Source organism: Tachyglossus aculeatus, chromosome 19 (assembly GCF_015852505.1).
Source record: "Tachyglossus aculeatus isolate mTacAcu1 chromosome 19, mTacAcu1.pri, whole genome shotgun sequence".
NCBI lineage: Eukaryota > Metazoa > Chordata > Mammalia > Monotremata > Tachyglossidae > Tachyglossus > Tachyglossus aculeatus.
The window spans coordinates 14,543,083-14,570,167 of NC_052084.1; the positions used below are offsets into that span (position 1 = coordinate 14,543,083).

Here is a 27,085-nt window from a genome sequence, read left to right on the forward strand (position 1 = left end):
ACCATCTCATTCCAATCCCCCCTGCCCTTTTTTTTTCCCCCAGTTGGAGTTCTTTAGAGATTTTCAGAATCTGAGGGCAGAAAGCCCACATTACGCTGTCTTGAACCACCTCTGCTGTCCTCCAGGCTCTCTTTCTCTAAAGTTTTTAATCAGAGCCCCTTTCCTTAATTTTTTTTATACTCACCTTTTCTCTGGAAGGGTGCTCCCTTCCTCCACGTATGATCTTCTTGATGAACCTCTCTCAGAACACCAAAATCTGGGAGCGAGGCATGCTTGGCTTAAGGATTGTGGATGCTCAGAAGCGTGGCATTCCCAAGGTCAGTGTTCAGAGCTGGGGAACCAGAGAGACACTTATTTAAAAAACAGTCTTCGGTTGGACACACTGAGGCAGGGGGAACCTTTGGACAAAAATCTGCCCATAATTGAGAGTCCTATATGTAGTCTCAAAAGAGTTCAACTGGTCCAGGCCCCTGCCTCTACTCAGATGAATGCCTAAATCATGCAGGGGAAATGGTTTGCATCTTGGAACTGAAAAGACAGCTCATTCGCAGGGTACTGAAATCTGGGGTACCTCAAGACTCTCCTGCTAGGAATATCTTCCTGTCTCACAAGCCGGTAACATTGGCATTATCCTTGACTTCTCTCTCATTCAACCCTTCACTAAATCCTGTGATTTCGACCTTCACGACATCCCTAGAATTTGCCCTCTGCTCTCCATCCAAACTGCTGCCACATTAGTCCAAGCACTTACTCTACCCTGCCTTGATTACTATTTCAGCCTCCTTGCTGACCTCCCTGCCTCCTGTCTCTCCCCACTCCAGTCCATACCTCATTCTGCTGCCCAGATCATTTTTCTACAAAAACTTTCAGTCCATGTTTCCCCCTCCTCAACGAACTTCAGTGGTTGCCCATCCACCTCCGTATCGAACAGAAACTCCTTACCTTTGGCTTTAAAGCCCTCAATCACCTTGCCCCCTCCTACCTCCCCTCATTACTCTCCGACTACAACCCAGCTCGCACACTTGGCTCCCCTAATGCCAACCTTCTCACTGTACCTCGATCTCACCCATCTCGCCACAGTTCCAGGCCTCTGGGCCACCCTGCTTCCCCAGTCCAGCTCTATTACACACGTCCTAAGAGGTGGCAACGAGAACTGGGCCTTTTGTTGGGATTTTTATCTCCTTCCTGATGGTGCCCTACCTGGATAATAGCAGTGACACTCCGAAACAGTCGTCAGAGACAGGGGAGATGAGAACAGTTAGGAGGTGGGTTTGGGAGGAGTAAAGCTATGCGAGCTCTAGCAGGGTTTCAACTCTTCTATCTCAGATTCACTGTCCCAGACCTACTTCTTGCATGGGACGCGATACTCTCTGACTAATCCCCACCCCGCCCATCCAGAAAGTCGCTTTTGTCAGCCTTGGAATTTAGGAATATTTCAGTTTATTTCTTCTACTTACTTATTCATTCTTTGTTTACTTTTATTGATGCCAGTGACATCTATTCCTCACGTATGTATAAGATCTGTGTCTGCCTAGAGTTTAGGCTTCTGGAGGGCAGGGACGCTGCTTTTTTTTTTTCTGCATCCTCCCAAGCACTGCCACGCTGCTTTTCCTCACTGCTGTTCTCTGCGCATTACTATTATTATTATTTAATGGCACCTGTCAAGTACTTATTTGCTGGGCACTTAACTAAGCATTGGAGTACACACAAAATAATCAGGTTGGACACAGTCCCTGTCCTACACAAGGCTCACAGGCTTAATCCCCATTTTACAGATGAGATAACTGAGGCACAGAGCTGTTAAGTGACTTGCCAAAGGTCACACAGAACACAAGTGGCAGACTTGGACAACCCAACTCCCTGGCCTGGACTCTTTCCACTGGGCCACACTGCTTCCCCAATCCAGCTCTATTACACCTGTCCTGAGAGGTGGCAACGAGAACTGGGCCTTTTGGTGGGATTTTTATCTCCTTCCTGATGGTGCCCTATCTGGACAACAGCAGTGCCATCTCCGGACACAAGAGGAGACCCGTCCTTCCTGCATCCGATAGTCTGCATCCAGAGGATTAAATGATTACAGTGCTGAAGCCAGGAATCCCTTTCTCGCGGAGTAATTGCTAGAAAGGAAATGGGTTGCAGTCTGCCACCCAATCCTCTTGGCAGGGTCAAGTGGAAAGAGCACAAGACGGAGTCAAGAGACCCGGGTTCTACTTCTGGCTTCACCACCTGCCCGCCGTGTGATTCGGGGCAAGTGACAACTTCTCTGTGCCACGGTTTCCTCATCTGTAAAATGGGGATTCAATACCCTTTCTCCCTACCCCACAGATGGGGGCCCAGCTCTTTCATGCCCTTTTTCCTGGATAATCAGTCAGCTTCTGAGCAGCAACTGGAGCTGGTTGCCAGGGCAAGCACGGTGGGTGGGCTATGGACCTGCCAACTTTAAGGTACTGAAATTAAAATTAGAAGTCATATTCCTTTCGCCTGCCTTCCCATCCTGGATGGGAAGAAGGAGTAGAAAGTTGTCACCGTGGCCCCATCCCGTTACACACAGCTAACTAGGCCCCAGCCTCTTTAGCCCTGTCCGACAACACTCTTCCTTTAGGGTAATGCTCAAGACCACCTCTTCCAGCAACCTTACTATCCTATGACTCTCTCCCCAACCTCTCTTGAAGACCCATCCCTCCAACTCATTCCAGTAATTCTGACACTTTTGCTTTCAAAAGGATATTCACTGTTTACGTCGGTCAGGCTTCCCGTTTTAGACTGTAAAGTGCACTCAGGCTCGATGAACTGGTTTCACGGCTGAGATTGCCGAGTGGCTTAATAAAGGAATGAAACCCAACAGTGGTGGAAAAACGCAGTGTGATAACATGGTGGCTTGAGGGTTCCGAAAAGCAAGGCGCGTCAGGTCCATTCATCCTGTCACCCCCCTCCACCTTACAGCCCACACCGCCTCCTCCTCCCCAGTAAGTCACCGGACTTGCCGAGAGCCACCCAGGAACGGATTTCCTGTTTGGTCGCTAGCCCCCACTATTTCATTCCCCTGCTATCTTGCCAAACCTACTTCCCTGGCAGCCTTGAGGCAGTGGGTGGCGAGATAATGAGTCTCAACTTACGTAGTCCTGAAATTTAACACCATAACAGCCAATGCAGCCAGAGCCCAGCATCAGCATGATGGGGGAAAGTATATTATCACCGACAAAGAAAAAGGCTTCTGAGCTCAGAGACTGGTAACCCCCAAAACACAAAAATGTTTACCCAATAATGAAGGTCTCTCCCCCTCCCTCCACCCCACAACATTTCTCTCCCTAGTCTGATCCCAAAAGGCCTACACGTCACCCTGAGCAAAATTTGGACCATGGATCATGTTCAAAGCCTAACACTACAGCTTTCTCCAGTATACATAGTTCATAAGGACAGGGACTCTGCCACGGTACCTATGAAATTTAGGAGCACAAAAATTCAACAGAAGAAGGTGCAGTCTCCAAGAGATCATTCACTCATTCATTCAATCATATTTATTGAGTGCTTACTGTGTTTAGAGCACTGTACTAAGCGCTTGGGAAGTACAAATGGGCAACGTAATCTCTGGATGGGGGAGAGGGAGGGAGGAAGAGAGAAAAAGTGAATGAAATCAAGTCTTACGGACAGTTTTTCCCTTCCTGGAGGGATTCCCAAGAAAGCAGTCTTTTGGCCAGTTAAAAGAATGACTTCCAAGTGAGGGCCATGCAGGGGCTGAATGAGTCTGGAGCCCATATCTGGTCCAACACATGCATGCTGCCTCTGTGAATTTTGGAAGCCAGCCCACCTCACCCCAAGGCCCAGAAACTCAGACACAAGCCCACCTGGGCTTCTACTATGAGTTAAAGTGAACATGAAGTGATGAAAAAACGTCATCTGCTGCCAAATCTAAAGTCTGGCCACACCTTGTTAATACCCTGCGATAAAACCACCAGCAACAAGTACACTGGATATAAGTTGCTAAAGACTTCAAGTCCTTATGCAAGGGGTTGGGGGCGGGAGGAGGGTGATTAGTGGGGTGGCTACTGTCACACCAAAACAGTAGGTTTAGACAGGGAGTCAATCAATAACTGGTACATACTGAGCACTTCCTGTGGGCAGAGCACTGTACTAAGCACTTGGGAGCATACAATAAGCTCTGTGTTTATGTGGGCCCAGGACCTTTAAGGGAAACTGCATCCTACTTCCAACCCTTTGAGGGAAAGCGGGACCACAACAAAAGGACTGAATCACTTTTCCCCATCTTCAGAGCTTTACTAAGATCACATCTCCTCCAAGATGCCTTCCCTGATTAATCCTTCATTTTCCCTACTCCCTCTTGCTTGGCCTTGAATCTGTACCCTTTAGGCACTTGATATTCACCCCACCATCAGCCTCAGCCATATCCTTAATTTATTTTAAGGAGTTTTCCCCTCTGGACTGTATGCTCCTTGAGGATGGGGTACATGTATACCGACTCTGTTGTTTTGCCCTCTCCCAAACACTGAGTACTCTGTACACAGTAAGCGCTCAAGAAAAACCACCGATTGACTGATTTTTCTCCATCCATCTTTCTCTATTAACTCGGCATTTAGCTTTCTTTTCGCCCCAGTGACTGTCTAGTTGAGGGATGGGCAAATTGTAGCTCACGAGTCTCGGGGCAGTTCTTCACCTGCTGCGCGGCTCCGACTTGGTATCTGTTTTGGAAGCAGTGTGGCTTAGTGGAGAAAGAATGGGCCTGGGAGGAACAGGTCCTGGGTTCTAATCCCAAATCTGCCGGATGCCTGCTGTGTAAGCTTGGGCAAGTCACTTCACTTCTCTGGGCCTCAGTTCCCTCATCTGGAAAATGGAGATTAAGACTGTGAGCCCCATATGGGACTGGGACTATGTCCAACCTGATCATCATCATCATCATCATCAATCGTATTTATTGAGCGCTTACTATGTGCAGAGCACTGTATTAAGCACTTGGGAAGTACAAATTGGCAACATATAGAGACATGTTCCCCAGCGCTACAAACCGTGCTTGGCACTAAGTAAGCGTTTAACAGGTACCATTATTATTATTATTACTTTGGTTCCACTTATCCAACCCTTTGGAGAAGGGTGCAGCCCCAAGCACCCCCCAAAAGCTCTCTCCCTCACTTGCCACCCTTCACGCCCACCTCCCCTCCCTGAAAGTCTGCTCTCCCCCACCTCCTGCCCCAAGAATGCCGCCCCGCTGTTTTGATCTGCGGCTCTCGGTCGACTTGAACCAAACAGCACACCTTTCAAAACCCCGCTTGGGCAGAGTCTCTTATTTCAGAAGCCTGAAGAGAGTTAAATCGATACTGGGGCAAACTACTGAAAATAGTAGATTAAGGGTTCGACAGTGAATGATAGGGAGGCTTTGTGGTCATAAAGGAAACAGTATCAGCACCTACAAGTCGGCTCATCCACTCCAACACATTCAGAGTGAGTTCCTTTGCCTTTCAGAAGAAAGTTGGTTTTAGAATGAGTTCTAGGTTGAATTTTTCACAGTAAAAAGGTTTCCACGGTGGGTTAGATCATTAGGCAGGCCCCTCATTTCAAAAGGGAAACCAACAGCTTAAGTCACTGAAAAAAACAGGGTGTCAGTCAGTCACCCAACAGGTAAAAGAGGCTTAGATTTAGGGCCCTTTGGGGAAGAAGCACAGAGAAGACCCAGTCCTTGCCCTCGAGGGGCTGATTATCTGAAGGGGGAAAATACAACAGGCCTGAACACATACACACACAGACAAGCAGTGGATGAGGAATCTGGGGTAACATCAAAAGAGACCCATCATTTAAGAGCTCTGGAGAAATGTGAGGCAATTGGAGTCTCATGTTGAAACCTCAGGAGGGGTTAAGTGTGAAAGATGACCCTTTGAGACTAGCCCCATTCATTCCAGCCCATTAGTATCGCTCAATCTGCAACCACCCCACATTTTACATTTCAGAATAAACTCCAGAAAACTCTTCAGAGCAGTGGAAACAGCCCATGCCTGGAAGTCAGAGGACCTAAGTTCTCACAGTGACGCCGCCACTTGTTTGCAAAGTGACACTGGACAACTTTCTTCATGTCTCTGTTCCTCAGTTTCCTCATCCTACTTAGACTGTGAGCCCCACTACGGGAAGGGACTGTGTCCAAACCGATTAGCCACAGGGCCGAATTCAGTGCTTGGCACAGAATAAGCATTTAACAAATACCACAATTATCATTATCATCACACCCATCACTTGTCAACTCAACATGTCCAAATGTTCTGAGCAAATGCCCAAATGCAATTTAATTAAAAACGATTAGCGGGCCGCGACTTCACAGCCATCAGGAGCTGGGGAAGAAACCCAGTCACAGGTTAAAAAAAAAAGGGCAAAAGCTCCAATTAGTTTTGGTTTTTCTTTTTCTCCCACAGGATAGTAAAGAGCTCCAAGGTCCTTAAACTGCCAAAATGGCAAAACTGCCCCAAAACTCTGAGACTTAAGGGTGGTTTTAATTTAAGAATCTTCCAGCCTCTCCACAGACTAATCACATTTGGGTTCAGGCTGCTATGCATTCCTGAAGTTTGAATCTTTCCTGCTCCTTCCCTTAACTCCCACCCCTCAACACAAATACACACCCACACACACACACCACACACAACTTTTTTTTAAAGAGTTACAGTCTTATGAGGATCCGGGGTAACTCTTAGTTGATTACCACAGTTCAAATCAAATCCACTTTCTGTCATTAAACAGCTGGTCTCCTACGCATTCCGCTAAATTGTAAGCCCTTTGCGGGACAGGGACTGTGTCCAACCCAATTATCTTGCATCAACCCCAGCACTTAGAACAGTGTCTGGCAAATAGTAAGCGCCTAACAATACCACAATTATTATTATTGTTAGGGCACCTGAGAGCTGCTTAGAAGAGTCATGTGCCTTGGTGGAAAGAGCGCTGGTCTTGCTAGACCAGTTTGCTAGGAAACCTTTTTACTGTGAAAAATACAACCTAGAACTCATTCTAAAACCAACTTTCTTCTGAAAGGCAAAGGAACTCACTCTGAATTAGATGACCTGGTGCTAATCCTGGCTTCGTCATCTGTCTGCTGGGTGACCACTGGCAAATTACTTCTCTGTGACTCAGTTTCCTTACCTGTAAAAATGGAGATTCAATCCTACTTAGACTGTGTCCGACATGATTATGTACCCCAGCACTTAGGTCTGTGCTTGACACACACTGAATGCTGAATATCACAATTATTAGAATTATTATTACCTCCAGGCCTCGGATCGGAAACCTTGGGGTATCAGAGTGGATTGTTAGAGGACTGAAAAATGTGGGGCCCCTTGCTTTCAGACTAGACTAGGCAGGGGACAAGGAGAGGACACTGCTCAAGAGGAAGGGGCTTGCTTCTCTCCTTCTACAACCCATCCCATACAATTCGCTCCTCTGGTGCTCACCTTCTCACGACCTGCCTCTGGCCTGGAACATCCTCCCTCCTCAGATCTGCCAGACAATGACTCTCCCCCAATTCAAAGCCTTACTGAAGGCACATCTCCGCCAAGAGGAGTTCCCAGACTAAGCCCCATTTTTCCTCATCTCCCACTTCCTTCTGCATCACCCTGACTTGCTGTCTTTGCTCTTTCCCCCTCTCCCACAGCACACACACATATATATATATACATATGTAATGCTTTTTATTTGTATTGATGTCTGTTTATTTGTATTGATACCTGTCTCTCCAGTTCTAGATTGTGAGCTCGTTGTGGGCAGGGACTGTCACTTTTCAATGTTCAATTGTACTTTCCCCTTGGTACAGTGCCCTGCACAGAGTAATCGTTTAATAAATACGATTGAATGAATGAATACTCTGCACACAGAAAGTGCTCAATAAATACCACTGATTAATTGGCTGACTACAAGGATGACTGAAATCCCTGACAGAAGCACTGTGAGCTCTTCTGAGGCAATAAAATAGATAAATCCTGGCTGATGTTCTCTCTCCTATTATTCACATGAGTTTTAGCCTCGTTCTCGCCTGTCCCGCCATCAACCCCCGGCCCACGTCATCCCCCGGGCCTGGAATGCCCTCCCTCTGCCCATCCGCCAAGCTAGCTCTCTTCCTCCCTTCAAGGCCCTGCTGAGAGCTCACCTCCTCCAAGAGGCCTTCCCAGACTGAGCCCCTTCCTTCCTCTCCCCCTCGTCCCCCTCTCCATCCCCCCCATTTTACCTCCTTCCCTTCCCCACAGCACCTGTATATATGTATATATGTTTGTACATATTTATTACTCTATTTATTTTACTTGTACATATCTATTCTATTTCTATTTATTTTATTTTGTTAGTATGTTTGGTTTTGTTCTCTGTCTCCCCCTTTTAGACTGTGAGCCCACTGTTGGGTAGGGACTATCTCTATATGTTGCCAATTTATACTTCCCAAGCACTTAGTACAGTGCTCTGCACATAGTAAGCGCTCAATAAATACGATTGATTGATTGATTTTAGCTTGAGTGGTCCTTTAGGTTCAAAGAGAAAAATCCCTGATGCATCACTGCAGGGGGTAAAGACTCCATTTCATCAGCCCCTGAGAAGCAGAGCCAGTCCTGGGTAAAAGGGCAAGAACTCTGATTCCATAGATGCCAGCTATGCCAGTGGCGTCTCCTCCACACAGGGTAAAATGAGTCACTTAACCATCCCTGGCTGGAAGCAACCAGAAATTGTTGAATGAAATTCACTGTGGAGCCATGGGGTCTGACCAACCAATTGCCAGTTCGTCCAAGGGGTTTGGAGAGGAGGCACCCAGTAATAATAACAATAATAATCGTGGTATCTGTCAAGTGCATAATATGTACCAGGAGCTGCACTAAAGCACTGGGGTAGATACAAGATAATCGGGTTGGACACAGTCCATGTCCCTGATGGGACTCGGTCTGATTCCAACCAGCGTGGCTTAGTGGAAAGAGCCCAGGTTTGGGAGTCAGAGGTCGTGGGTTCTAATCCCGGCTCTGCCATTTGTCAGCTGTGTGATTTGGGGCAAGTCAATTAACCTCTCTGTGCCTCAGTTACCTCATCTGTAAAATGGGGATTAAGACTGTGAACCCCACATGGGACAACCTAATTACCTTGTATCCACCCCAGTGCCTAGAATAGTGCTTGGCACGTAGTAAGCGCTTAACAGATACCATTATCATTATTATTGTTAATCCCCATTTTACAGATGAGGAAACTGCAGCACAGAGAAGTGAGACGACTTGCCCAAGGTCACACGGTAGACAAGCGGCAGAGCCAGGATTGGAACCCAGGTCCTCTGACTCCCCGTGCTCCTTCCACCAGGTGCACACTGCTTTCCCAAGAAGCAGAAGAGGAGGAGGGAGCATTTGGTCCCATTAAAAGCAGCTCCCAAACCAGAGCCTGATGCATTTCCCAGAAAGGCCCGTCGGACAGGATTCTGATGACCCTGAGTCAGGTACTGATGAAAGATCAAGCAATCAATCAATGATATTGATTAAGTACCTACTGGATGTAGAGCACTGTACTAAGCACTTGGGAAAGTACAATACATCAGAGTTGGTAGACATGATCCCTGCCAACATAGAAACTTATGGACTCCTCTCTTGTGAGAGAGGAGTCCAGCTGTATCAAGGGAGGGACGAAGGAAGAGGTAGGGAGGCCGGGCAGGGGTGAAAAGCAGATTATTCCTGGCCAGTGTGCAATACGCTGATAAAATCAATCAATCAATCAATCAATCGGATTTATTGAGCGCTTACTATGTGCAGAGCACTGTACTAAGCGCTTGGGAAGTACAAATTGGCAACATATAGAGACAGTCCCTACCCAACAGTGGGCTCACAGTCTAAAAGTGGGAGACAGAGAACAAAACCAAACATACTAACAAAATAAAATAAATAGGATAGATATGTACAAGTAAAATAAATAAATAGAGTAATAAATATGAAAGAAGGCAAGCAGTACAGCCGACCAGTCTGAATTATTGGGACTCGAAGAATATTTTCAATTATAGCAACTTCCATTGTGACATCTAACATAAATCTTCAGTTTCTCTGCTTAGATTATTCTGCCACGTACTCAAGATGATTTATGATTTCAAGGCGCACCAGTGGCCTTTTCCGATTACGAGTAGGCGGTGTGACATACGCTAGGTGCCCACACAGACTTGGGAAATGAGATGTGGAAATAGGTCCAGCTGGTCAGCGCCTGGTCGGGAGACCAGAGACCTGGTATTACATTGGACAGTCTGTTTTCGGCCCGGCTCGTCCCTTGTCCGGTACTGAGACAGAACCAGAGGCTATCGTGTCTGCTTTCTTTCACTTTTCGTCATCGATCCTCCCTTTGTCACCACTCCTAGACTGTGAGCCCACTGTTGGGTAGGGACTGTCTCTATATGCTGCCAATTTGTACTTCCCAAGCGCTTAGTACAGTGCTCTCCACATAGTAAGCGCTCAATAAATACGATTGATGATGATGATGAGTTCCATAGTCAAATGCTGTGTCAGACATCACCCTCACTGGGAGGAGAAGGGCAGGTTTGGGGTTCAAAAGTCCGTCTCCCCACACCCCTCCCACTGGGAAATGTTCCAGGATCACTGGAAGTCTGAATTCTCCCAGAAAGATGGCACTCATGGCATTATCATGTTACACTGCATGCCTGGCGTAGTGAATGTGATGTCATGAGTGTCTTTTGGTCAGTGGCCTTCCCGGTGTCTGGGCATTCTGGTAAGGATACAAAAAAAAAAAAAATCTACTTTCACAAGTGGGACCGGGCCCTGGAAGATAAATCCTCCTCCTCCTCTCGATTAATGGTCCATTATTTGTGTTTGCTTGACCGCAGACCGTGGGCGTGTGCGCAAAATCTAGCAGGAGTACAGGATTTTTCAGGTTTGAAGACTAGATATCCTTGCGGTAATTAGTAGATTTAGTATTTAACAGACACTTTCGAGTAAAAATCTGGTTTAAATTTTAAAATACTCAAAATGTTCAGGTCTTGTCTCAGTGTTTATTTTTAAGGGACACTGCTATCAGCGCCTGCGGGGCCGGGGTTTCTTTGTTCATTTTATTCCTGTCGGGATTTGCAAATGGGCCAAATGGCTAAATGAGTCCTTGACATCACAGCCGAGAGCAGCATATTGGTAGCCAACTGCAGGGTCAATCCCAAAGCGGCATGGCTCAATGGAAAGAGCCTGGGCTTTGGAGTCAGAGGTCATGAGTTCAAACCCCGGCTCTGCCAATTGTCAGCTGTGTGACTCTGGGTAAGTCACTTCACTTCCCTGTGCCTCAGTTCCCTCATCTGTAAAATGGGGATTAAAACTGTGAGCCCCCTGTGGGACAACCTGATCACCTTGTAACCTCCCCAGCGCTTAGAACAGTGCTTTGCACATAGTAAGCGATTAATAAATACCATCATTATAAAGGCACAGTCCCTCCCCAAAGGCAGCACCTACAACTCAAGTACCCCCTTCTAGACTGTGAGCCCGCTGTGGGAAGGGACTGTATCTCTTTGTTGTTGAATTGTTCTTTCCAAGCACTTGTACAGTGCTCAGCACAAAGGTAAGTGCTAAATAAATACAACTGAATGAATAAAGTCAGACGAGTATCCCCTTGCCTCGGCTAGGCAGAACTTAAAACCGACTACGAAGTCACTCCACCGAAACTGCCCTCTCGAAGGTCGCCAATGACTTTCTTGTCAAAGCCAACGGCATCTACTCCACCACATTTAAATATCAAGCTAACTGCATGCAAATAAGGAGCCAGATCCTATTTTTTAATGGTATTTGTTAAGTGCTTACTACGTACCTAATAAGCGCTGTGCTAAGCGCTGGGGTAGACACAAGCTAATCAGGGTGGACACAATCCAAGTTCCACATGGGGTTCCACAATCTCAATCCCCATTTTCTAGATGAGCTAATTGAGACCCAGAGATGTGAAGTGACTTGCCCAAGGTCACCCAGCAGACAAGTGGAAGAACCGGAATTAGAACACAGGTCCTTCTGATTCCCAGGCCCATGCTCTATCCATTAGGTCACATTGCCTCTATTTATTTATTACTCTATTTATTTATTTATTTATTTGTTTATTTATTTATATTACTTGTACATATCTATTCTATTTATTTTATTTTGTTAGTATGTTTGGTTTTGTTCTCTGTCTCCCCCTTCTAGACTGTGAGCCCGCTGTTGGGTGGGGACTGTCTCTATATGTTGCTTATTTCCCAAGTGCTTAGTACAGTGCTCTGCACACAGTAAGCGCTCAATAAATACGACTGATTGATTGATTGCCTCTCTACTTGACATGGAGGAGGAAGGGGGATCTCCAGCAACTGAGTTTAAGGTTGGGTGTGTGTGTTTGTGTGTATTGTGTGTGTGTGTGAGAGAGAGAGGGAGAATGCATGCACATCTGTTTGCAAAGTGGGACTTTATGAAATGACTACTATACTAAAACAGGTAGATCTTAATTATAATAATAATAATGATTGCATTTGTTAAGCACTTACTACGTGCGAAGCACTGTTCTTAAGAAATGGTCCACGTGTGAGTGAGAAAGGCCTGATAATAATAATAATAATAATGATGGCATTTATTAAGCGCTTACTATATGCAAAGCACTGTTCTATGCGCAGGGGAGGTTACAGGTTGTCCCACGTGGGGCTCACAGTCTTCATCCCCATTTTACAGACGAGGGAACGGAGGCCCAGAGAAGTTAAGTGACTTGCCCAAAGTCACACAGCTGACAAGTGGCGGAGCCGGGATTTGAACCCATGACCTCTGACTCCAAAGCCCGGGCTCTTTTCACTGAGCCGTGATGCTTCTCTACCTGATGACCCTGGCGGGTTTAGAAGTTGGCCCAGGTTAGGAGTGTGGGGTGAGAGCGGAGCAAAGTAATAAGAATATCAAAGGAGGAAATCAATCCGGGCTATGTCACTGGAGGCTACTAGCATCAAGAGCTGGGTTCAGATGACCACACACTTATCGGGCTTCAGGACCCTTGGGAATAACCCCTGAAGGAATGTGCTTTACTTAGGGGGGGATGAGGGGAATTGCTTTCACATCTCTTGGTTAAAGTGGACACTTTGTTTAGCACCATATGAATAAAAAGTCGATTAAAAATAAAAATGGCCATAGGGGGAGAGAGAAGGAAGGAGGAGGCGGAGAAAAATAGGAGAAGCAGGGCACGCCTTGGATTTGGATAACGGAGTTGATCCCAAAAATGTCTTTTAAGTAATAGAGATAAAATTGAAAAGCTGCTGGCGAAAGCTGCAGTATACAAATATGTGGAAACAATTTCCTCTCTGGGGGAGATAAACAGTATCCTCACACACAAATCAAAGCCAACCAGCTATGTAAAACTTCTTGCAAAGAACATAAATTCTGAGGAGAATCAAGCCACCTGCAGAGAAATGGATTCGGTGCAAAACAGGGGAGTTATCTCATCAGAGAGGAAGAGGCAGAGATTCCAAAGGTAGCCGTGGACTTTGGATAATGACAAGGCCGCTAGTGAAAAACCTCCTCGGCTTTTAGACTGTGAGCCCACTGTTGGGTAGGGACTGTCTCTATATGTTGCCAATTTGTACTTCCCAAGCGCTTAGTACAGTGCTCTGCACATAGTAAGCGCTCAATAAATACGATTGATGATGATGATGATGATGATAGTACTGGCTCTTCCTGCTACTGCTGCAGTGAGGTTTCAGGTTATTCGTGGAATTAACCATGTGGAAGTCTCTCTGTCATAGTATTACTGCAGAAAAAGAACTGGAAGAGAAAAAACACTCCTATCCATTACACTACTCCCATTTTCAGTACCTCCCACCTCCGTCCCACGACGCTGTACGGAAGTGACTTCAGGGGGGGGAGAAGTGAACAAAGGAAGCGGGCAGGTTTCACAATGATTGATCCCGGACCCTGCCACAGCCTAGACCAATCTGCCAAACTTAACTGTTTTTGCTCCTTCCCGTCTGTGACACTGGACCTACCTCTACAGAGAGTAACATAAGACAAAACAGGTATGAGCTATGGCATGAAGGATTCCTGTGAGGCACAAGAGTAGACTGCCACTGAGGGTAGTTGAACCCGAAAGAGAAAGAGAGAGATTGATTGTGTGTCTGTCTGTCTGTCTCCCAATGTGTCCTGGGCCTCAAACTCCTGTAGATGCTGCTTTTTAAAAACACAAGACTGAAGAGGGAGTGGGATATGTTTACCACAAAAACCTATAGCCAGAACGTCAGTTTTTATTTGCTCAAGCCAAGCCATTTGACAGCTTGGGGTGTGTTTTTTAAGCTCCTCACATTTTGGTCTAATTTTTAGATTATAAACCGGGTGGCCATGTACTCCAACTGTTTATATGTCCTTTAAAAGCTAACCTACCCCAAGCCTGTCTCATCTCTCCCATTGCCACCTCTTACTTCAGTCAATCTTATTTACTAAGCACTTACCGTGTGCAGAGCACTGTATTAAGCATTTGGAAGACTACGATATAATAGAGTTGGTAGACACGTTCCCTGGCCACAAGGAGCTTACGGTCTAGAGGGGGAGAAAGACATTAAAATAAATTGCATAAGTGCAGCGGGGTTGAGGGTGGGGTGGCATCTGTTAAGCGCTTATCATGTGCCAGGCCCTGTACTAAGTGCTGGGGTGGATACAAGCAAATCAGGTTGGACGGACTTAATCCCCATTTGACAGATGAGGTGGCTGAAGCACAGAGAAGTGAAGTGATTTGCCCAGGGTCAAGCGAACAAGTGGCAGAGCTGGGATTAGAACTCAGGTCCTTCTGACTCCCAGGGCGGAGCTCTAACCATTGGTCCATGCTGTGCTGTGCAAATCCAAGTGCAAGGGTGGTGCAGAAGGGAAAGGTAGTAGGGGAAATGAGGGCTGAGTGGGGGAAGGCCTCTTGGAGGAAATGTGATCTTCGTAAGGCTTTGAAGGTGGGAAAATGATCATCTTTTGGCTATGAAAGGGAAGGAAGTTCCAAGTAAGAGGCAGGACATGGGCAAAGGGCCGGAGGTGAGATAGATGAGATCAATCAATCAATCAATCAATAGTATTTATTGAGCGCTTACTGTGTGCAGAGCACTGTACTAAGCGCTTGGGAAGCCCAAGTTGGCAACATATAGAGACAGTCCCTACCCAACAGTGGGCTCACAGTCTAGAAGGGGGAGACAGAGAACAAAACAAAACGTATTAACAAAATAAAATAGAATAGATATGTACAAGTAAAATAAATAAATAAATAGAGTAATAAATATGCACAAACATATATACATATATACAGGTATATACATATATACAGGATGGCATTCAAACAGCTGCTTGAACCAAGTGGCAGCCAACATGAGATCTCACTGATGCTAAAGGAGTGAAGTGAATATTCTAGATTGTAGTTGGAAATCAGTGGGGTAAGGTCGGCGGGGGCAAGGTGATTGAGTGTTCTAAAGTCCACGATAAGGAGCTTCTGTTTGAGGCAGAGGCGGAGGGGCAACCACTTAAGTAAGGTTCTTGAGGTGTGGGGAGACACGGATTGATTGTTGTTTTAGAAAAATGATCTGGACGGGCATCAATCCCCCCCACCCCCAGACCTGGAACGCCCCCTCACTCCTCCACCGCCCCGTCCCCCTGAATGGCCGACAGATCACAGCTCTTTCCATCTTCAAAAACCCTCCTGAATTCACATGTTCTCCAGGAAGTCCTCCCTGATTAAGCTTGAATCTCCCTACTTTACCTCCTCCAACCGCCACTTCAACACTCCCGCTCACATAAGCACCTCAAGTGCTCACGATCCCTCTAACTGAAGCGCTTACGTACCACTCTTACACGTTCTATTACTTCCTCCTATCTGCAATTTCAGGGTCTCTCTTCTCTGCTAGATAGGAAGCTCCCTGACGGGAGAGATGGTGGATAAAAGACTAAGCAGATAGTAGTAGATATGATCCCTGCCCTCCAGAAGTTTGCACTCTCTTGGAAGGGAGAGACACACACTAAAGTAAATTACAGATAGAGGGAAGCGATACAACAAAAAGATATGTATGTAAGGGCAATGAAGGAGGGTGAATACCCAAATGCTCTGGGGCTGTGGAATGGAATGGGGAGATGAGCGATTATTCAGGGGAGGCCTCCTGGAAGAGATGTAATTTCAGAAGGGCCTTGAAGACGGCGAGGGCAGTAGCCTGCCAGATATATACGGGCAGTTGCAGGTAGAAAGGAGGGGATGTGGTCAGCAGTGAGAGAGAGAGAGAACAGAAGGAGGCACAGTGAGTAGGTTGACTTGAGTGGAAGAAAGCAGGCCCGCTGGGGTGGACTAGGAGGGGGGCGAGGATAAGTAAGAGAGAGTTAAATAAGCACCTTAAAGCCAATGGCAGGGAGTTTTTTCTTTATGAGGAGTGGAATGGGCAACCATAAGAGAAAGAGCACGAGCTTGGTACTCAGCTGGGTTCTAACCCTAGGATGCTACCTGTCCGCTATACGGCTGTGGGCAAGACAATTTCTTCGGTCAGCGTTCTGCCCACAATAAATGCGTGATAAATTCTGACTGATCGCTCAGTGAAAACCATCACTACTACTGCAGAATCAACTCCAGCACAAGTTCTGCTGGCAGTAAGAAGTTGTACTGTGCTCGCCCAAGGGCCTAGTACAGTGTTCCAAACAGTAAGCGCTTAATACCACTAACTGACTGACTGATTAATCATTGGTGTCCGAGCAATGCTAATCCCAAAAGTCAAGGAGCCAGAAAAACTAAGTAAGTGATTCTCAATCTGACACACTCACACTCCAGGACAGAATCTTAATGTCAGCAGGGTAATCTCTGAACAGAAGGGGAGGAACCTCTAGAATAATTACAGAATTATTATAGAAATCCATATTTAAACAGCTGTATATTCTGGTTTATTACATTACTGACTTTAAAATTTACGCAGCACAACGCCTTTCAGTAAAGGAATGGGTAATGTCACATAATGTCACTTGAGGTTGATGGAAATGTTTCTGTCTCAATACGTCTTTCGCGCTAATCCTTTCCCCTTTAATTTTTTTTTTTTAAACAGAGATCCCATCCATCTTTCTCTTTGGTCTCCCGACGCAAAAACACCACTCCTGAGGCACACTCGCTCCCAGGGTCCCGTGGACATTCAGGGATATTTTTCATCACATTGTTCACAGATTTTATAAGAACCCAACAGCAAACAAAGAGCGTCCAGATACTTTGTATTATAATATAGAAGGTTTTAGGTCTTTTTGGTCATTTGTTTCTCAGAAACTTGCTATCCTTCCAAAATTTGTTGCCCTAGGCTAGAGAACGTGGGACAAGTTCCATTCTGGTTAGTAAAGGCAACCACTTTCTTTTATATTTTCTCTTCCTTCAAGGCCTTACTGAGAGCTCACCTCCTCCAGGAGGCCTTCCCAGACTGAGCCCCTTCTTTCCTGTCCCCCTCTCCATCCCCCCATCTTACCTCCTTCCCTTCCCCACAGCACCTGTATATATGTATATATATTTGCATATATTTATTATGTATTACTCTATTTATTTATTTATTTTACTTGTACATATCTATTCTATTTATTTTATTTTGTTAGTATGTTTGGTTTTGTTCTCTGTCTCCCCCTTTTAGACTGTGAGCCCACTGTTGGGTAGGGACTGTCTCTATATGTTGCCAATTTGTACTTCCCAAGCGCTTAGTACAGTGCTCTGCACATAGTAAGCGCTCAATAAATACGATTGATGATGGTGATGATAACCACAATGAATCCCCTTTGTCTAGGGATGTTCAACTGACAAGGACTCCTGTCAGCTTCCGAAAACATGCTTGTTCTTCCAGCTAGCGTCGAGGGATGGTTTGCGAGTGTTTTGATTTCGGGTTTTTGGTTTTTAGCAAAACTGCCCGATCTGTTGTGAAATTTGAAGACTGGGCTGCATCGGCCTTACCTTAAGGGATACGGGAAGCGGGTGACGAGGCCGACTGGTTCTGCTTATTTCTCCGGCTCTCTTCATACTGGTTGTTCTTTGAAAGGGAGTCAAGTCTGTTGCCAGCTAAAGGAAAAAGCAAAGAAAAGTCAACGCCTCCAGTGTTTTCACATGCACAGGCTCCGCGGGGCCGGGTTTAGATTCCTGGGGGGCTGGGACAGGGGAAGCCCAGGAAAGCTTTTGGACCAAAGTCCGCCCCTCCTCACCTTCCCTCAGGATAGAGATGCCCACAGCTCTTTACCAATGGGGCCTAGTTTTCATTTGGAGCAGTGACCATAAGAGAGGTGGCTATGCTTTGGATTGGCCTTCCTTGAGGACTTTATTATACAGGATTTGCATCCCATCTGATTGCCCTATATCTACTTTAGTGCTTAGTACAGTGTATGGCACATCGTAAGCACTTAAATGCCACAACTGTTATTAGTAGTCGCAATGAGAAGTGGAGTGGGGGATGAGAGGTCCCCTCCGCCTGGGCATCTGTCCGGTGATTAAAGCAGTTCTGGGCACATGCACGGAGACAAAATAGCCGTAAAAGAGCTCCTGACCATAAAGGTAAGCTTTCTACTACTCCTGCTAACTTAGGACAGAGATAATAACAATAATAGTAATAATATTTAAGTGCTTACTGTTGCAAAGAACCTAACTAAGCACTGAGACAGATATGATAAGTAGTTTGCGGCTCAGAGCCTAAGGGAAAAGGAGTGGGAAGATGTATCTTATCCCTATTTATATAAATGAGGAAACTGAAGCATCCAGAAGTTAAGTGACTTGCCCAAAGTCACCCAGCAGAAAAGTGACACAGCTAGGACTAGAACCCAGATCTCCTGACTCCCAGGCTTACGTTCTTTCCACTAGGCTATGCTGCTTTTTTAATAGCAAAAATTTAGCTAAGATTCCCCCATCCCATTTTTTTTTTTTAAATCAGAGCAAAGGGCCTGGTTTATCTGCAGACTGCATAATCAGGCTCTGGATTATGAGACAGAGAAGCAACGGGACTTGGACGATCCACACTCGGATAATTGAGTTGACTAAACAAAAATGCAGGTGGCGAACAAGTTCAAAAACTTTCCCAGCCCACAAGCGAAACAAGGCGAAAATAGCACCGTCAAACGTGACAACATAACAAGGGACCGACTTTTGGTGCAAACAGTGTGGCTGGGACTGTGGGTCCCACGTTGGCCATTTTGGTCTCTCTTTCTCTCTCTCTCTCTCACACACGCACACACACAATGGCTTTCTCTCAGTGGACTCTTCTTCAAACAGAAATCAATTATGTAAGCATGTACTAAATTAAATTAATTACTACTTTGGAGAGATTGTCTGGAGACATGTCACGCCTCGTTTCGATGTCTGCCTTCCCCCTTCTAGACTGTGAGCCCGTTGTTGGGTAGAGATTGGCTCTATTTGTTGCTGAACTGTACTTTCCAAGTGCTTAGTACAGTGCCGTGCACACAGTAAGCGCTCAATAAATACGACAATGAATGAATGATTATCAAGTTTTGACTGTTTTGAGGGTTCTCCCTTTTCATCTTGGGTAGTGACTACAGTCTACTTCCTTTCTGCAAGCTCCTCTTAGACCGCAGGCTCCTTCGGAGCAGGGATCTAATCTTACCAACTACACTGTACTCTCCCAAGCACTTAGTAAAGTGCCACTGATTGAAATGTGTTACTTTTGCCTCCTGTGAATGTCTATCCTGAGTCCAAAAATAAATGGTGGGTACGAAACTTGTTTTTGCAGATTGATTTCCGTGGCCAAGCCCTGTCACTACCTATCTCTGCCATAGGACTGAGACCACAGAATCTCATCTCTAGTTTCACTTTTCCTATAAGTAGGCCTTCCATATTCCTGCTCCTGAGTCAGACAAAGGATGCGGATTTGAACCCAAGACAGCGTCTCCACCCTGGCATAGCAGATAGAATACGGCCCTGGGAGTCAGAAGGCCATTCATTCATTCAATCGTATTTATTGAGCGCTTGAATGAATGAATGAATGGCCTTCTGGCTGGGATTTGAACCCACGACCTCTGACTCCAAAGCCCGGGCTCTTTCCACTGAGCCATGGGTTCTAATCCCAGCTCTGCCACTTGTCTGCTGTGTGACTTTGGGCAAGTCACTTCACTTCTCTGTGCCTCAGTTACCTCATTTGTCAAATGGAAATTGACAGTGTGAACCCCAAACGGGACAGGGACTGTGCCCAACCCAATTAGCTTGTATCCAACCCAGCGCTTAGCACAGTGCCTCACACAAAGAAAGCGTTTAATAAAATACAATCGTTATTATTATTGTTATTATTTCATAGTCTGGCTCTGCCCACTAAGAGAGGTCCAGTGTACCAGCTGTACTGATCTTTGTCTGGGGAGTCTGAACGTTAATAATAATGATGGCATTTGTTAAGCGCTTACTATGTGCAAAGCACTGTTCTAAGCACTGGGGGGATACAGGGTGATCAGGTTGTCCTACGTGGGGCTCACAGTCTTAATCCCCCTTTTACAGATGAGGTAACTGAGGCACAGAGAAGCTAAGTGACTTGCCCAAAGTCACACAGCTGACAATTGGCGGAGCCGGGATTTGAACCCATGACCTCTGAACTCCAAAGCCCGGGCTCTTTCCACTGAGCCCCGCTGCTTCTCTGAGACCATACACCATACAAGGTCTCCAGCCCCAAATTCGACCCCAAACAGTACACCAAATGTTACTATCAATCAATCAATCAATCGTATTTATTGAGCTCTTACTATGTGCAGAGCACTGTACTAAGCGCTTGGGAAGTACAAATTGGCAACACATAGAGACAGTCCCTACCCAACAGTGGGCTCACAGTCTAAAAGGGGGAGACAGAGAACAGAACCAAACATACCAACAAAATAAAATAAATAGGATAGAAATGTACAAGTAACATAAATAAATAAATAAATAAATAGAGTAATAAATATGTACAACTAGTTACTAGTAGTAGATGTGTCTCTAAAGGGAAAAAAAAAATGGCTCCCCAAAACAGGTCCTTAATAAAGAAAAGATAAAGAAATTCGGGAGTTTTTTCCAGGATAAGAGAAAGCTAATGATTGAAGGTGGGGAGGACACTGAATATCTCTTCAAATATTTATAAGGGTTTATATGAGAAGAGGATGCTGAACAGTTGTTCTCTATGTCCACAAATGACTAAGCGAGAGGAAATGGGCCTAAATCACAGTGCGATCGTTGTGAATGCAAAGGGGGAACTTCCTGTGTGTCGGAGCAAATAAACACTACAACAGGTAGCCAAGGAAGGCCACAGGGTCCTCATGTGTGGAAATCACTGAAATTGGGATTAACGCTTATGTGGCATGCTCCTGGAGTCAGGGGGTCAGACCCTATGACATCTTGAGGTCCCTTCTAGGCATTACTGTAAATTAAGATCCTTCCAAAGGTGCCGAGGGAGCGGGTGACAAGTCAAGGTGAGGCCTTTTCAGAAGCCGGGAGTGGGGATGGTTTCTGATGGAAGAACCACGCAGGAAATCACCTGAATGTGGACTGGGCCAGCAGGAATCCTGAAAAATAGCTGGCTGGTGCGTGCAAAGACCAACCATAGCAGCTACCAAGGCTGGCACTCCGCTGCCGTCACTTTTTAATGAAATTTGTGGAGCGCTTACTGTGCGCAGGGCACTGTACTAAGAGCTTGAACACTGTACTAAGCGCTCGAGCACCGACTAAGAGCTTCAGAGACAAAGAGGTCCTGCCCATTCAACATCGGTCAAAACAAGTTTCCCCACTTTTACCAAACAGCACGGTGAAAAATTCAGAGACCTTTTTCTGATGGTTCTCACAGACGACAGGTGAATCATACAACATGCTCTAAGGCATAAGACTGGTCAAAAAAAAAAAAAATGCTTGAAGAACTCAGGAATTATCAGAGGCCGGAGCAAGCAGTTACCCCAATCAAGAACATGCCTCTTGTTTTAATACCCGAGGAAGGAAAGTCAAGGAACTTTTGCTCAATCGAAAGTTTGACTGATACATAATTCCACCTAAATGTCCCCCCTTTACAACTGCTCTTGAGCTTTGAAAAACCTAAAGGATGGAAACATCTTCAAAAAGCTTAGTGTTTCAGGTAATGCAGATATTCATAACTGCCTTTGGTTGCAGGATGACAAATACACATGAATGTGCACACACACACACACATACAAAAAAAAAAAAACCCACCCCAAACTCCAAATCATCTGCAATTTGGAAGTTTGTTGCTCAAGGAATGTTGAGATAAGAACATCATAAACATTCCTAAAATGAAGTAATCCTTCTGAAGCAATGCCCGAAATACTAACCAGATTGTGTACCATGATCTCTGCAAGTAGAAAAGGTTATGAGGAGTAACTCTGCTTATGTACAAATAAATCAATAGAGTAATTGGTTATCTGAATTTCAAACGCTATCCAAGGCAGAACGCTAGGGAAAAGCCTGACATCCTTTGCAGATTTTTAGGTTACAAAGTAATAATTAAGTCTGAAAGATGGTTTTGAGCACGCCATGAGCTTTCTACTTGTGGTGAAGCAGCATGAAGCAGCATGGCTCAATGGAAAGAGCCTGGGCTTTGGAGTCAGAGGTCATGGGTTCAAATCCCGGCTCCGCCAATTGTCAGCTGTGTGACTTTGGGCAAGTCACTTCGCTTCTCTGGGCCTCAGTTCCCTCATCTGTAAAATGGGGATTAAGACTCTGAGCCCCCCGTGGGACAACCTGATCACCTTGTAACCTCCCCAGCGCTTAGAACAGTGCTTTGCACGTAGTAAGTGCTTAATAAATGCCATTATTATTATTATTATTATTATTATTTCTACAGATGTTGATCATGACAAAAACCCTAATTCTAATTTGTATATAGTATGCATGCTACTTGTGAAAATTTCAAAATGCCTGCTTTCACCCCCAACTCTCCCCTTCCAGCCCCAACCTGAGCTCCCACCTGGGACTCCCTGAACCTTGAAGAACGTCACTAAGCCACACAACATCAACTGCTGTTCCAAGATCAGACTATTATCACACTTGTTATGCCTCACTACGGGGCTCAGTCTGGGAAGGCCTCCTGGAGGAGGTGAGCTCTCAGTCGGGCTTTGAAGGGAGGAAGAGAGCTAACTTGGCGGATGTTGGGAGGGAGGGCATTCCAGGCCAGGGGGAAGATGTGGGCTGGGGGTCGACGGCGGGACAGGTGAGAACGAGGCACGGTGAGGAGGTTAGCGGCAGAGGAGCGGAGGGTGCGGGCTGGGCTGGAGAAGGAAAGAAAGGAGGTGAGGTAGGAGGGGGCGAGGTGATGGACAGCCTTGAAGCCGAGAGTGAGGAGTTTTTGCCTGATGCGTAAGTTGACTGGTAGCCACTGGAGATTTTTGAGGAGGGGAGTAACATGCCCAGAGCGTTTCTGCACAAAGATGATCCGGGCAGCAGCGTGAAGTATAGACTGAAGTGGGGAGAGACAGGAGGATGGGAGATCAGAGAGGAGGCTGACGCAGTAATCCAGTCGGGATAGGATGAGAGACTGAACCAGCAGGGTAGCTGTATTGTGCTTCTGCCCATCCCACCCTTGTAGGCCTGGTAGGGACATGCTGACTGCTGGACCCTGGGTCACGTGGCTCCAGCCTCAGTTTCTAGCCTGTCTTGAAAGTGCCTAGCCTGATGTTGGCAGATGAGAGTCAATCAACTCCAATCTAGAATCCAAAATAAGTCCTCCATGCGGAAAGTGTTCTGATTTCAAGTGTTCAAATTCAGTCCTCCATCAAAACCAACTGGTGCTTTCCTCAGAGAAGCATGGGGGGGGGAGGAAGCCCACATCCCAGCCCTGTTTTAAATCAGAAACTTGCTGCTTCTTCCTAATTAAGACATGAACTGGGTGGCTGGAGTCTGACTTTCCCCATAAACATGTCACTGAAGCTTCAGCCCCCAGCCCAGGGAGATTTTGTTTCATGCTTCTCAAGGTCCCAGCCCAAGGAGTCTCTCTTGGCTGGGCAATCCATCCAATTTCATGCACTCCGTGCCAATTTTGTTTTTTGTGGTATTTGTTAAGGGCTCACTACGTGCCAGGAACTGTATTGAGCACTGGGGTAGATACATGCTAATCAGGTTAGACACAGTCCATGTCCCACAGCGTGAATGCCCATTTTACAAACAAGGCAACTGGGGCACTTGAAATGACTCGCCCCAGGTCGCACAACAGACAAGTGGTGGAGCGGAATTAGAACCCAGGTCCTCCCTGGTTCTTGCTCTATTTACTAGGCCAAGCTACCATTCTCTGAGAAGCAAAGTAAAATCTCAGTCAGCTCTGTGAAGCTAGCTGCAGGCATGCTGACTGGGTGGTGGGACGGTGAGAGAAGTTTTTTCCCCAGGAGCAGAGGGAAGAGAGGGGAAAGTCGCGGGCAGGGATGGGTTGAAAGTTAAATTTTCCAACTACTGTACAAGGGAACAGAATAAAATGTAATTAATCCCCGAAAGCTCCCACCCGTGATAATTAATCCCTGAAAGCTCCCACCCGCGAAAAGTAATAAATGGGAACGGGCACCTAAACAAATTATTATTACCAAACAAAGGAAACTGACCTGAGAAGTCCAGCTAAGAGGCAGTAAAGAGTGGCATCAAATTTATAAGAAACCTTCCGATATGTGCTAAAAAGGTGACCTGAAAGGAGTTAATAACCAAAAGAAAAGGCAGAGGTCATGCAGAGTCATTTCCAAAGAGGGGGAAGACATGATTCCTTACAGTTTCTACATGACTTCAAAAAGTTGGTGAGGATTGCTGTAAGACACTGCAATTAGCACTGGTCCTAAAGTCTGCAGATGCTAAAATCACACTAAAGGAATAGTGGGCAGGCAGGTCACTCTTATGCAATTAGGATGAATAACCCTCTCTAAAATCTCGGCATTCCAGAAACTAGCCCATCTCTTTTCACCGGTTAGGGCCCTTAGTGGTCTCGGAGGGATCGTGGCAGCTGTGAATGATCAGTCTTGCATATGGTCTAGGTTGGAGTGGGGTCCGGGGGCTCTTGGACAGCTAGAACCCCCACTCATAAGGGGGAATAATCTTAACTGGAGGAAGGCCACAACTTCCACCTTCACACCTCTCCTCACTCAGTGCAAGAGACACTTCGTGGGGAAATAGAGGCTCTTCTACCTCAGAAAATGATGACTGCAGAGGTGGCATAAAGGGCACATGAAATGAAAAGCCTGAAGAATGGGATCATTTCCTCATCCTAACGTATAAAGGAAAGCTGAGGACAACTTGAACAAGAGCGCTCATGTACGTGAAAGGCCACCGCCATCAACATCATCCCCGATGATATTTATTGAGCACCTGCTGTGCCCAGTCTTCTACCGGGGCTTGAAGACAGAGTCCCCGCCTTCAAAGATCATACAGCTCGACTGCAGGCATGAGCAAACACAACTCTGATGCAGCTTAGTGGAAAGCTCAGGCCTTAGAGTCAGAGGCGATGGGTTCCAATCTCGGCCCCACTACTTTGCCTGCTGTGTGTACGACAACTTCTCTGAGCTTCAGGTTCCTCATTTATAAAATGGGGATTCAATATCTGTTCTCATTTCTATTTCAACCGTGAGCCTTGTGTGGGACAAGGGGCTGCTTCCAACCCATTTGCATCTACTCTAATGCTATGTTCAGTGCTTGGCACATAGTAAATGCTGAATAATTATAACTGTTACTCTAAATAGCCAAAAGAGATAAGAGAATGGGCACAAATGATTAAAAAATAAAAGCAAGCAATTAAATAAAACTATAATGCCCCCCCAACTAAGCCTACGCAGTTGGCAATGTACCCTTTTAGCACTTGATATTCAACCCAGCCTCAGCCCCACAGCAGTTATGTACAAATCTTTCTACCCGGCCACTTCCCCTATCTGTAATTTATTTCAATGACCGTCTCCCCCTCTAGACTTTAAGCTTTTTGTTACCAAGGAACAGGTCTACCAAAATCATTGTATAGCACTCTCCCAAGCACTTAGTAAGGTGCTCCCAGTAAGCCCTCAATAAATGAGATAGACTGATTAAAGACCACTGATTATTTCCTTGTCTGTAGTTCCCATTAGCCTGTAAACTCATTGTGAGCAGCCAACATACAATGCACTGCATCCAGTGGATGCTAAATAAATACGAATAGGTCCGCACAAAAACCAGCTGGATTCTCATCTGTCCTCTCACCTGAGGCAAAAGTCTGGGCTGCATGATTCGAGAAAAGGGGCCGATTTCATAAGTTGTTTCACATGTGTCACACGCTGCAGTTACAGTGAGCACACACCTCCCTTGGGACTAGCAGAAGATATACCAACCAACTGACCAGGTGAAGACCAGATTTTCTGTTGTACATCAATCAATCAATCACATTTATTGAGTGCTTACTGTGTGCAGAGCACTGTACTAAGCGCTTGGGAAGTCCAAGTTGGCAACATATAGAGACGGTCCCTACCCAACAGCGGGCTCACAGTCTAGAAGGGGGAGACAGAGAACAAAACAAATCATATTAACAAAATAAAATAAATAGGATATGTACAAGTAAAATAGAGTAATAAATACGTACGGCTGCACTGCACTTCTATCCTTGAATTTAATTATAGCCACAGCATAATTTATATATATTAAAACATCTCCCCGCTTTCTTACTCCCCTCTTTTGGAATTTTAAAATATGACAATCCCTGTGAAACGTATTTGGAAATATATCACCCAGCCCACAGAGACACTGTTCCTGGCCAATAATATGTCTACCTTCCAAAGCCGCTGGGCACTTTGCAGCTGAATTTGAATTAAATGCGTGTCTTGAAGAAGCCTCGAAGAGACAGCATTAGGTCTGAGTCAGATTTGAAGCCGAGATTCGGTACGGCAAAAATAACTTTGAATAAGAGGCTAGGGTATTCACATTATTCATATTACAAAGAACAAAAAAGAAAGCAGGAAGCAGAGGAGGGAAGTGTCTCTCATATCATTTCTCTTCAAATGACGAGCACGAGCCAATCTTCCAGCTTCAGGTGGCAGGCAGTGAGCCGCTCTAATAGGAGTTGTTATATAATCTGGGGTGCGCAGGTTCGGGGGTCCAAACTGGGCTGAAAGTGTTGTTTCAAATATTCCTCTATGAACTCACAAGGAAATGGTGTCATTCGGGATTAAGAATGTGAGCTCTGTGC

General features: G+C 45.8%; 1 long non-coding RNA gene across 1 annotated transcript in view; it reads right to left on the minus strand.

Moving 5' to 3' along the window:
* Positions 1–200: 200 nt before the first annotated feature.
* Positions 201–27,085, minus strand: part of LOC119940997 — a 68,017-nt gene continuing 41,132 nt past the window's right edge. Inside the window, exons 2-3 of the long non-coding RNA XR_005455071.1 lie at positions 17,902–18,006; positions 201–331 (exon numbers count right to left, since the gene is read on the minus strand). This is a non-coding gene — a long non-coding RNA (uncharacterized LOC119940997). The remainder of the gene's footprint in view (positions 332–17,901; positions 18,007–27,085) is intronic.